Raw genomic sequence first — 11,475 nt, forward strand, 5'->3', positions numbered from 1 at the left:
TTTCTTTTCTACATCACGGAACCATAAACAAAGTAACCTGTTACTGTCCACGTCGTTTAAAGATAAATTATTAAAGGCCTGACAAATATCGAAACACAGCAAATTAAATCCAAACCTCAGATGCAATAATGCTGCTACAATCTTTTGATTTAAAGTAGGGCCTGGAAAAATGGCTTGGTTGTGACTAATTGTTAGTCCCCCACCCTTACTCTTTTGGCAAAGATTAGAGAGGTACACAACTCTACATTTAGTAGTTTCCCTGTTCAATTTAAATACACCCATGTGGGGAAGGAAACTGTGACTTGGGTGTTCTTCTAGGAACTGGGGAAGATTGTCAATTCTCTGAATTATTCCACTCTTTAACTGGTCTTTAAATACTTTGTCCATAAGGGATAATTTATTTTCGTCTTTTTGAAGTTTCTTCAAATTAGATTTTAACACCATTAAAGCCAACTCATAATTTGTACCCAATAGATGAGCCACCTTAAAATTCCACAAAAGAGGGACTACAATCCTACCATCACCATCTCTTACCATATTATCAAGGGCATACTTTACTAGCTTGTTATTAAGCTCTGAATCTTCAGCTTCTGGGCCTCCGTTACTCATGTTCGTGTACCTGGAACAATTCTCCTCCAAAACATGGTTTAATGCTTTTTCAAGCTGAGATTCTATAAGGTTTCCCTTCTCGTCCAATATGGAAAATTCTGTAGGGAGTAAACTTTCTTCAATGGTAAGGTCAGATAAAAGACAACTGTTAATATTCATATCAATATTGAACTCTGGAACTGTAGCCATATTACCACTACTAACTTTATATGGTAAATAAGGAAGATCTTGAAGGAGTTGGTCTGTATTACCCTGCAATAATATCCCTGCCTGGGTTTCAGCATAAACTGAAGTTCTATTTAACCCAAATAAAATCTCATTCTGAGGTAAGCAGTGGCATGACTTTGACCCTAGAATGAAGTCGACATTATCAATAAAGTTATCATGACATGAAAGGTTCTTATCAGCTAACATGTAACCTCTGTCTTTGAATCCTTGTACAACTTTACCCAATTGAGGAAGCTTCAATGAAATACTTATACTTGGAATGCATAAAGCCTTAACTACTTTAACAACCCCATTAATTTCAACATTGGCTTCTACCAACCTGGTTAAATATTTCCGAGAAGAATTTATACCATTCAAAGTTAATGATACATTATCCCTGATCACCTTAAGGTTCAGGTTTTCAGCCACTGTACTGGAAATAAAATTAGATTGACAGCCACTATCTTTAAGGCCTCTAATCAACAGTTTACCCTCAATATTACATGTAAATGTAGGTAAAATGGACTCTACATCAGAGTCTACCTGAAAAGCTTCAGTTACATTAACAACACTACTATTGGTTTGCTTACGAGATTTTTCATCCTTTTTAGGCATACTCTTTTCACTTTTTGAGCTAGACTGAAAAGACTTAACATCCTGTTTAACATTATCATCCAATTTCAGACACAAAAAATTAAAATGCCAATCTCCACAGTGTTTACAGCGACTATGAAATCTATACCTACAAGCGTTACTCTCATGATTCAAATTTGAACACTTAATGCAGCCTCGTAGGTTTTCAAGTTTATCAAGCTTAGAACTGGGTGAACAATATTTTGTACACTTAAAAATTGGATGATTTGCTTCAGTGCCATCAAGTTTAGTACAAATACTGCAAGGCTTGAAGGTTTTTGACTTACCTGTTTCAGGTTTTATATTAATGGCCATAGCAGAAGCGGCATTGTCAGCAGAAATTTGATTAGTTTCCTTTGGGGCCACATTCTTGCGATTGGGTTTTCCCTGCCTTTGGCTTGCCAAATACCGCTCAGTAGCTTCAAAATAATTTTCTAGAATATCACTCAGTTTTGGTTTATGATTATTAGTAATTTGGATAAAGTGATTCCTAAAGGATATATTCATTCCTTCCCAAATGAAATATTGAAGCACTGAGTCAATATCAATCTGTAGCTTTCGTACCCTTTCAACAATTAAACGAACTCTGGAAATGAAATCATACGGGTCAGCACTATCATTAAGCCTAAGTTCCGACAATTGTTTCAGAATATTGAATTTCTGAGTATCACTCGATGCAAAAGCTTTAATTAACAAGTCCTTGGCAAAAGAATAACCTCGCTTATCAGCCTCTAAAGAGTTTAATAAAATGAGTGCCCTACCAGTAATCTGCTGTTTCAACAAAAGCAGTTTGTCATACTCTGGATAGTTAAATTTACTAATAGTGTCTTCAAATTCACAAAGAAACCTATCCAAGTCTTCATCCTCAGAGCTACCATACGTAGGAAGGGGAGCAACTGGACTCTTGAGCAAACTACGAGCTGCACTTTGATCACTAGTAGATGGCACAGATGACTTACCATTCGAAGAATCAACAGCCAATAAACATTCTAAAAGCTTGTCTTCATAATTATGACACATCTGTAACTCTTGCTCAGACTTTGCTTCCTCCTCCTCTGTACTCCACTGTTCATATTTCAGTGATAAAATCTGTTTATCTAAATCCTCCAACCTGTGCATCCAATTCTCAAACTGCAACTTTAATTTACCCTTTTCTGCTAAAGACATAGAAGGAAACGTAAAAATGTTATGATGATTCTCGGTAATACACTTTCGTATATACTTACGAGAATTAACAAGCACTTTAAGTTGACTAGACATTGTGAAAAGGAAAAATCGAACAAAATTAATTGGAAAAAAAGGTCTAATACCAAAAATATCACGACACTGAAAACGACCCGAGCCAAAAATCGCTCAAAAAATGTAATAAGCTAAAAAATATCGAAATATTCACTTTCATCCCTAACTTACGCAAAAACATCTGGGCGGAAAACTGAACAAATTCATCAATCCTGTCACGGTCGCCATATTCGAAAATAATAGAGAGATGTAAAAAAATACGAATGCAAAAAATTCAAGCATTTATTAGGTGAATCTGAAGCAACACTTTCAGCAAGGTAAAAAGCTATCTTGAACTATTACATTCCCAGGAAGACAACGAAGCCGCCCAGATGTTTGGTACCCTAGGCACTGGTTACCAAATCCCCCTACACTTCGAATACCTCGAATCCTAAAAAAACAAAAGAAAGCTGTCAATCAACGAGACAAAATTCAATATCTGTGATAAACAAAGTTACAAACGTTTTCTAAAATTTAATATCACAGTTAATTAAAGGATCTCGCAAGTGTAAAAAAAAATTGACTGACTTAAAGAGATAATTAAGGAATCGAGATTATTTTTAGAAGTTTGATGAAGGCGCACTAAAATAATAGGGCAACTTTAAAGTCTTGTTCTGTGTGCCAAACGGAACGAGACCTACCTCAAAGAATGCCTTGCCCTGGTTTGTTCAGTTGAGTAATCCATTCAGGTGCGTAATCCATTCCGGTGCAATAATCCATCCAACGGTCACCAACTTGATAACATCTTGATGGAAAGTTTCTTTGGACGTAGCAGCAGATCTCGTTTCCCGCCCATCAGTAATTACGAAAGCAGGGATGATTAACGTGAAGTCTTACATGAAACGCATGGTAAAGTTATTCTCACTGTGAAACAGCACACGACTTCATGCAATACTGAAAATAATATTCACGTCAATTTATAAGAATATTAGCCACTTGTGTTCACCGTGAAGAGTGGAAGGAATCTGCCCCGTCTTGGATAACCTTCGCCAAGGTAAACAGTAGTTTTAAGCGGCGGTGGCGATAAAACGCGTAACTAGCATTCAAGGTAGTTACGCTCATTAAGGTATATATAAATGGTGTCTCGAACTATTTAAAGCACACAGCAAGGCTTATGCAATTAATTAAATAATAAGATCCTTTAATCTTACTGCGTATCAGTCAAAATACAAGGAAACCAGAAAAATAAAAATAAATTGAAAAATGTACTATAGATACAGTTTTTCGTATACTCCCCACAAAACCTTAAATTATTGAATAATTTAATCATAAATACCAATTAATTCAATACCCGAGCGACAACAAACAAATTGCCTTAAAGCTAAAAACCATAACCAAAAGTTTACAAGATCAACTACTCGAAACCTAAGAGTTTCCTATTTTTCCGTTTACACCTTTCAGCAGCAACTCTAGGTTTACATGTGCGTCGAGTCTGACCCTGCAAATTATCATCAATAGGCTTCTCAGCAACACTGTCTTGCTCAATTTGGTTCCACAAACTCCAAAGTATCCTTACTATGTTCCATTCTTGGAGCATTTACAAGGTCTGGACCTGTAAGGTAGTTAGTTTTCATGAGTGATTTATAAGAGAGACAACGTGTAATACAATCCCCGGGATTTTCTTCTCCAGATACAAACGAAAATATAACTGGGTGTTTTAAGCACAGTTCACTAATCTCGTGTAACCTGTTTTTCACAAACACAGAACATTTCTGTAGTTTATCAAGATTGTGAGTGTGCGAATATATCCAAGATAAAGCTACAAGGCTATCTGAATAAACCCTTAATTCCTGAATCTTAATAGGTTTAATGCAAGAGGGACCCGATAATTCTTTGTATAAATCTAAGAGACATTCCACTGCTAAGGCAATACTTTGTAGTTCAAGGGAAGGCATACTTTTAGATTGAAGGTTTTTTCCTACCATACGATTTTTTGCAAAAGCAAAACTTAGCTTACCTGTGGAAATACACTGTATGTATATCACTACTCCAAATATACATTTGCTACTGTCAGAATAAGCTATCAGCTTGTAAGTGTCATCTCTGCTTCCCGCAAACCTAGGAACTTTGATGACAGGAGCAGCATTTGCTTGCTTAGCAATATTTTGCCATTCTCTCGAACGTTCTTTATCCAGTGCTTGATCCCAACTCAAGTGTTGATCACATTGTAATCTGTGTAGGAAGAGCCTGCTTCTATTAAGTAAAGGGCCATTAAAATTATAAAGATCATACTGCGACGCAATAGTACGTAAAACTTCCCTCTTGGTATTGGCCTTAATGTCAAGATTTATGGGCTTGGTGGATAAACAGTCCTTTTCCCGATCCCACACTAAACCAAGCAACTTTACGTTCCTATCAGTCTTAACCTCATTCTCTGAATCTATGATTTCTTGCAAATTAGAATCATTTGTTATGAACTGTTGTAACCTAAAATGGTAGGGTTCAAAAATACCTTTAACCTGTTTATAGGCCCATTCAAGTTCAGCAGAAGAATCAAAAGCAATGGCACAGTTGTCCATATAACTCAACTGATATATCAGTTTTTTGAGTTCGACCAGAGACTTACTTTCATCATCAATATCGAGGATCAAAATCTTATACAAAGCTAACATTAGCAGTGCTGGACTACATCTTAATCCAAAACTTAGCCTAACATTCTTAAAAGCTACAATAGTATAGTCTTTCTTTTCTACATCACGGAACCATAAACAAAGTAACCTGTTACTGTCCACGTCGTTTAAAGATAAATTATTAAAGGCCTGACAAATATCGAAACACAGCAAATTAAATCCAAACCTCAGATGCAATAATGCTGCTACAATCTTTTGATTTAAAGTAGGGCCTGGAAAAATGGCTTGGTTGTGACTAATTGTTAGTCCCCCACCCTTACTCTTTTGGCAAAGATTAGAGAGGTACACAACTCTACATTTAGTAGTTTCCCTGTTCAATTTAAATACACCCATGTGGGGAAGGAAACTGTGACTTGGGTGTTCTTCTAGGAACTGGGGAAGATTGTCAATTCTCTGAATTATTCCACTCTTTAACTGGTCTTTAAATACTTTGTCCATAAGGGATAATTTATTTTCGTCTTTTTGAAGTTTCTTCAAATTAGATTTTAACACCATTAAAGCCAACTCATAATTTGTACCCAATAGATGAGCCACCTTAAAATTCCACAAAAGAGGGACTACAATCCTACCATCACCATCTCTTACCATATTATCAAGGGCATACTTTACTAGCTTGTTATTAAGCTCTGAATCTTCAGCTTCTGGGCCTCCGTTACTCATGTTCGTGTACCTGGAACAATTCTCCTCCAAAACATGGTTTAATGCTTTTTCAAGCTGAGATTCTATAAGGTTTCCCTTCTCGTCCAATATGGAAAATTCTGTAGGGAGTAAACTTTCTTCAATGGTAAGGTCAGATAAAAGACAACTGTTAATATTCATATCAATATTGAACTCTGGAACTGTAGCCATATTACCACTACTAACTTTATATGGTAAATAAGGAAGATCTTGAAGGAGTTGGTCTGTATTACCCTGCAATAATATCCCTGCCTGGGTTTCAGCATAAACTGAAGTTCTATTTAACCCAAATAAAATCTCATTCTGAGGTAAGCAGTGGCATGACTTTGACCCTAGAATGAAGTCGACATTATCAATAAAGTTATCATGACATGAAAGGTTCTTATCAGCTAACATGTAACCTCTGTCTTTGAATCCTTGTACAACTTTACCCAATTGAGGAAGCTTCAATGAAATACTTATACTTGGAATGCATAAAGCCTTAACTACTTTAACAACCCCATTAATTTCAACATTGGCTTCTACCAACCTGGTTAAATATTTCCGAGAAGAATTTATACCATTCAAAGTTAATGATACATTATCCCTGATCACCTTAAGGTTCAGGTTTTCAGCCACTGTACTGGAAATAAAATTAGATTGACAGCCACTATCTTTAAGGCCTCTAATCAACAGTTTACCCTCAATATTACATGTAAATGTAGGTAAAATGGACTCTACATCAGAGTCTACCTGAAAAGCTTCAGTTACATTAACAACACTACTATTGGTTTGCTTACGAGATTTTTCATCCTTTTTAGGCATACTCTTTTCACTTTTTGAGCTAGACTGAAAAGACTTAACATCCTGTTTAACATTATCATCCAATTTCAGACACAAAAAATTAAAATGCCAATCTCCACAGTGTTTACAGCGACTATGAAATCTATACCTACAAGCGTTACTCTCATGATTCAAATTTGAACACTTAATGCAGCCTCGTAGGTTTTCAAGTTTATCAAGCTTAGAACTGGGTGAACAATATTTTGTACACTTAAAAATTGGATGATTTGCTTCAGTGCCATCAAGTTTAGTACAAATACTGCAAGGCTTGAAGGTTTTTGACTTACCTGTTTCAGGTTTTATATTAATGGCCATAGCAGAAGCGGCATTGTCAGCAGAAATTTGATTAGTTTCCTTTGGGGCCACATTCTTGCGATTGGGTTTTCCCTGCCTTTGGCTTGCCAAATACCGCTCAGTAGCTTCAAAATAATTTTCTAGAATATCACTCAGTTTTGGTTTATGATTATTAGTAATTTGGATAAAGTGATTCCTAAAGGATATATTCATTCCTTCCCAAATGAAATATTGAAGCACTGAGTCAATATCAATCTGTAGCTTTCGTACCCTTTCAACAATTAAACGAACTCTGGAAATGAAATCATACGGGTCAGCACTATCATTAAGCCTAAGTTCCGACAATTGTTTCAGAATATTGAATTTCTGAGTATCACTCGATGCAAAAGCTTTAATTAACAAGTCCTTGGCAAAAGAATAACCTCGCTTATCAGCCTCTAAAGAGTTTAATAAAATGAGTGCCCTACCAGTAATCTGCTGTTTCAACAAAAGCAGTTTGTCATACTCTGGATAGTTAAATTTACTAATAGTGTCTTCAAATTCACAAAGAAACCTATCCAAGTCTTCATCCTCAGAGCTACCATACGTAGGAAGGGGAGCAACTGGACTCTTGAGCAAACTACGAGCTGCACTTTGATCACTAGTAGATGGCACAGATGACTTACCATTCGAAGAATCAACAGCCAATAAACATTCTAAAAGCTTGTCTTCATAATTATGACACATCTGTAACTCTTGCTCAGACTTTGCTTCCTCCTCCTCTGTACTCCACTGTTCATATTTCAGTGATAAAATCTGTTTATCTAAATCCTCCAACCTGTGCATCCAATTCTCAAACTGCAACTTTAATTTACCCTTTTCTGCTAAAGACATAGAAGGAAACGTAAAAATGTTATGATGATTCTCGGTAATACACTTTCGTATATACTTACGAGAATTAACAAGCACTTTAAGTTGACTAGACATTGTGAAAAGGAAAAATCGAACAAAATTAATTGGAAAAAAAGGTCTAATACCAAAAATATCACGACACTGAAAACGACCCGAGCCAAAAATCGCTCAAAAAATGTAATAAGCTAAAAAATATCGAAATATTCACTTTCATCCCTAACTTACGCAAAAACATCTGGGCGGAAAACTGAACAAATTCATCAATCCTGTCACGGTCGCCATATTCGAAAATAATAGAGAGATGTAAAAAAATACGAATGCAAAAAATTCAAGCATTTATTAGGTGAATCTGAAGCAACACTTTCAGCAAGGTAAAAAGCTATCTTGAACTATTACATTCCCAGGAAGACAACGAAGCCGCCCAGATGTTTGGTACCCTAGGCACTGGTTACCAAATCCCCCTACACTTCGAATACCTCGAATCCTAAAAAAACAAAAGAAAGCTGTCAATCAACGAGACAAAATTCAATATCTGTGATAAACAAAGTTACAAACGTTTTCTAAAATTTAATATCACAGTTAATTAAAGGATCTCGCAAGTGTAAAAAAAAATTGACTGACTTAAAGAGATAATTAAGGAATCGAGATTATTTTTAGAAGTTTGATGAAGGCGCACTAAAATAATAGGGCAACTTTAAAGTCTTGTTCTGTGTGCCAAACGGAACGAGACCTACCTCAAAGAATGCCTTGCCCTGGTTTGTTCAGTTGAGTAATCCATTCAGGTGCGTAATCCATTCCGGTGCAATAATCCATCCAACGGTCACCAACTTGATAACATCTTGATGGAAAGTTTCTTTGGACGTAGCAGCAGATCTCGTTTCCCGCCCATCAGTAATTACGAAAGCAGGGATGATTAACGTGAAGTCTTACATGAAACGCATGGTAAAGTTATTCTCACTGTGAAACAGCACACGACTTCATGCAATACTGAAAATAATATTCACGTCAATTTATAAGAATATTAGCCACTTGTGTTCACCGTGAAGAGTGGAAGGAATCTGCCCCGTCTTGGATAACCTTCGCCAAGGTAAACAGTAGTTTTAAGCGGCGGTGGCGATAAAACGCGTAACTAGCATTCAAGGTAGTTACGCTCATTAAGGTATATATAAATGGTGTCTCGAACTATTTAAAGCACACAGCAAGGCTTATGCAATTAATTAAATAATAAGATCCTTTAATCTTACTGCGTATCAGTCAAAATACAAGGAAACCAGAAAAATAAAAATAAATTGAAAAATGTACTATAGATACAGTTTTTCGTATACCTTGGGCGCAGTTCATAAGTATATATGGTCAGTCTCTAGTCTAGGGCAATGTCACTGTCCCTTGCCTCTGCTATTCATGAGCAGCCTTTAAACCTTTACTGTCCATAACCCATTCATCACAATTTGGAAACCTTAAGTAATGCTAATACCAAGTCTACAGTATACTGCTACTACAATTACGAAAAATAAGTCACTAAGGTTGCTTTTCATATAAAAATGACGTAGATTGAATAAATCTACTTCAAAATAGTTTCTCCTACTTCAGAAATATAATCGAGGCCATAGCATGAGCAGTTTAAATCTACGGTAGGGTGGCCAAAGAGATGACAAGAGGCCTTGTTACGTCTTATTCATAAACCAAAGCATTATTTATAATCAGCAGAGTAATTTAATTTACAATGGCAATCTTCTGGGATGGCCTTAGCTTACACCAGCCATCGGTAGAAACACAACAACCACCTTTAAATATCACAATTGTAGACAATGCCGTACCTACTTACCAAGAGACTGATTCTCGATTAGTCTTGTCTTTGCCAGCAAATACCAAATAGTACGTCTTAGACAGTACACCGAGATGTTAGTTTCTCCTTTGGAAGTTTAAAAAAACACAATTAATTGTGTGAAAATACTTACAATAAGCTAATTGTAGCAGGAGAGACACGGTTTTCTTGAACGAAACTTGCCGCACAATATCATTACAAATTAGGTCACGTGACTTTGTTTACATTTTCGTCAACGTTCCAACAGCCTTGCGAGCCACGAAGGGAACGTTCCAACAGCCTTGCGAGCCACGAAGGGAACTGTATTTTAAACAAAGGTCTATAGACCTTGTTTTAAACCATTTATCTATCATATACTTTCGTAAATCACAATGATATATTATGAATATCTTTAATATATCATATTTCATCCAATTAATATTAAATTTGTCGTTACAGCTTCAACATTATCCTTTCATTATGGCTTATAAAACACTAGATTTCAGTTTTAAATAAATTACATGGTCTTCAAATTTAATATAATTGATTACCAACGAATTTTTCAGTAATGCAAAATGTTGTCTAGATAAAAATCTAAATTCAACATTATTTCACAGCAGGTAGTAGGTTGACCAAGGTACCTACCACCCGTCGAGATACTACCACTCGAGTGCTACTGGGACTTTGACTAACCAGATTATTATTATTATCATTATTATTATTATCATTATTATTATTGGCTAAGCTACAAACCTTATTGGAAAAGCAGGATGCTATAAGCCCAGGGGCTCCAACAGGGAAACATAGCCCAGTAAGGAAAGGAAATAAATAAACTATAAGAAAAGTAATGAACAATTGAAATAAAATACATCAAGAACAGTAACAAAATTAGAACAGATATTTCTTGTATAAACTAAAAACTTAAGAAAAAAAGAGGAAAAGAAATAAGATAGAATAGCGTGCCCGAGTGTATCCTCAAGCAAGTGAACTCTAATCAGAGGTGGAGTTCCCTTGCTTGAAGGTACACTTAAGCACACTATTCTATTTATTTCATTATTTCCTTTCCTCACTTGGCCTTATATGCCTTATAGCATCCTGCTTTTCCAACTAGGGTTGTAGCTTAGCTAATAATAATAATAATAATAATAATAATAATAATAATAATAATACGAGACGAATATATTAAAATAAGTAAATTATTTTTATTTGGAGTAATATATTCAATTCTTAATATATATATATATATATATATATATATATATATATATATATATATATATATATATATATATATATAGATAATACAAATATATTAGAAGAGACTGATGCCAACTTTTTTCTTGGCAAGGATCCTTCATTAAAAGAAAAAACTATTGTCTAAGCTTCCAAATTATTTCGGATAAAATATTTTTCTTAAAAAAAAGTATTACAAAATACAATTAGAAATAAGAAATAAAATGTATGAGATCCAATTAATGTTTTATTTGACTGTAAATTTAGAAATCTTGAAGGGTTGTCCTGTCATCTAGTTTGGTAACGTGGCAAAAAAGAATTTTGTGTTATGGCTTATAAAACATTAATGTACCATTTTAAAGACAATTTTAAGTCTTAGAATTGAATACATTTAAT

General features: G+C 35.2%; 1 protein-coding gene across 7 annotated transcripts in view; it reads right to left on the reverse strand.

The window, feature by feature from the left end:
• LOC137633945 (uncharacterized) overlaps window positions 1-11,475 on the reverse strand; it is a 79,684-nt gene that overhangs the window by 47,217 nt on the left and 20,992 nt on the right. The window contains exon 1 of one of the 7 annotated variants that reach the window (XR_011042374.1): window positions 10,001-10,135. The exons of 1 other annotated variant lie outside the window; for it this stretch is intronic. The gene's annotated coding sequence lies outside the window, so the exon portion shown is untranslated. Of the gene's footprint in view, window positions 1-9,867; window positions 9,960-10,000; window positions 10,136-11,475 lie in introns of those variants that run through there. 5 more of the 7 variants (XR_011042373.1, XR_011042370.1, XR_011042372.1 and 2 more) reach the window with 5 other exon arrangements.

The sequence above is a fragment of the Palaemon carinicauda genome, chromosome 43 (genome assembly GCF_036898095.1).
Source record: "Palaemon carinicauda isolate YSFRI2023 chromosome 43, ASM3689809v2, whole genome shotgun sequence".
Lineage (NCBI taxonomy): Eukaryota > Metazoa > Arthropoda > Malacostraca > Decapoda > Palaemonidae > Palaemon > Palaemon carinicauda.